Source organism: Aplysia californica, unplaced genomic scaffold, assembly GCF_000002075.1.
Source record: "Aplysia californica isolate F4 #8 unplaced genomic scaffold, AplCal3.0 scaffold00918, whole genome shotgun sequence".
NCBI classification, from domain to species: domain Eukaryota; kingdom Metazoa; phylum Mollusca; class Gastropoda; order Aplysiida; family Aplysiidae; genus Aplysia; species Aplysia californica.
Genome location: NW_004798188.1, coordinates 254967 through 256830, shown reverse-complemented (window position 1 = coordinate 256830; position 1864 = coordinate 254967).

Below are 1864 nucleotides of genomic sequence, written 5' to 3'. Positions count from 1 at the left end.
ATAGATAGATAGATAGATAGATAGATAGATAGATAGATCGATAGATAGATAGATAGATAGATAGATAGATAAAGCTGCCCTTGTTCTGTGAGCACGGAGCGATGTGTTTCCTCCATGCAGGCCTTCACGCAGGTACATGGACACACAAAGAAATGTTCAAGACTTTGTTGTTGTTATTTTTTTTTTACTATCTAGCATATAAGGCTATTGTCAGAATAAACATCAATGTGTATTTTTTTTAGCACTATGTATCTATACAACTTTAAAGGTCTTGTGTGGGTGGTTGGCGGGTGCTCTGGTGTGGTTTGCGTCTTCTTTCCTATCGAACAGCTATCGTCCTTATCTTTCCTTCTTCTTGTTTATGTTTATTCCTCTCTTGTAACACCTCGAATCTTCTAACGCTCATATGAATTTATGCAGTTGCGAGCGCCGTAAAACCTCAACTAAAACTTTAAAAAAAGGTCTTGTAATTAAATGTCTGCCTTCCTTGTCTGTTTCCCAGGTCGCTGCAGGGTTCCCGCGTAAACCTGACCCAGACGTCCGACCCTTACCCCAGCTTGCTTCACGTTCATGGAAATAGGAGGCTGGCTGCCTCAACATTGCTCTTGTCCATGATGCCCCTCTATCAGGGATGAAAATAAAAGAATAGAATTTTGAGACGAACACTGCGTGATGTGGACTCTGTGTTATCTCTACATATTCTATTTGTGAAAGCTCGTCACTTTGGCTGCCTTAAACTTCCGAACCACTTAACTTTCCAATTTCTAAAAATTAATGGTGGTTCAGAATCATTGAAAGGGTGCACCGTTTTATTGAGGAGCCTGAAGTCACTGTAGTTGAATTTTCAGTTTTTCATTAGTTTCGTTTAGATCTAATCTTGTAAAAGTCCGACTTCTAAAACACCATTGTAAACAAGTGAGGTTTCCGTTCACCAGCCGTGCGCACTGTTCTTTGTACAGTATAAGACCTTCTAATTTGTTGCATCTCTCAAGATTTATTGCTCCTTTCCAATACTAGAGTAAAATAAATAGTAGTCCAATGACTTTCAGTTGATGTTAATGCACCGATCATTCCTTTCATCCAAAGGGGGCTCGGCTAGAATCTAGTACGTTTAATATACAAGTTGCTTTCTATTATAGAAAAGTATCGCTGTACTGTAGGGGGAGGGGGGACATTTGTTGTCAGATGGGATGAGATGGGATGAGAAGAGAGGAGATGAGATGAGATGGGATGAGATGAGATGAGAGGAGGTTTTGGTGATCTCCAAACACAGAAATGTTGCTGCGGCATACGTTGTGTATGGTGAGGGGGGGGGGGGGGGGGGGGGGGGCATTAACATGTTCTCATGCACAGTAGAATTGTAAATGGGCTGATTTATCAATGTCATGCTCATACTGTGCCGGACCAACATAGGGGGAACTGCTGCTTTCTCTTTCCTCATCCTTACTATTGTCATTTTTGTTCTACCTCCTTTGTATGTTTGTCACTCTCTTGTGACCTGCTATTTCCGGGGCGCTTTGATAGTTGAAGCAGACTTTGTGCCGTTGATGCTAAAGAAGTGAGAAGAGTAAATCTGATTCCTCGTTTGGACTTCTCTGTAAACATCCATCTCTTGGCGCTCGTGTGACTTTATGCAGTTGCGATCGCCGTAAAATCTTACTAAAACTAAAAACTGAGCTTTTTCCCTCTCGACATTGTAGTTTGCCAATCGCTGGTTGGTGGCTTGAGGGTAACAGTGAATGGCAGGAGGTGTCTGTCCGGGGGGAAACCACAGTTTCTGAATACCTAACAAGCGGTGCAATGTTGTCAGAGCCGTCTGTTTGGTACATGTATCGGGGAGGGGAGCGGGGGAGCGGGGGAGCGG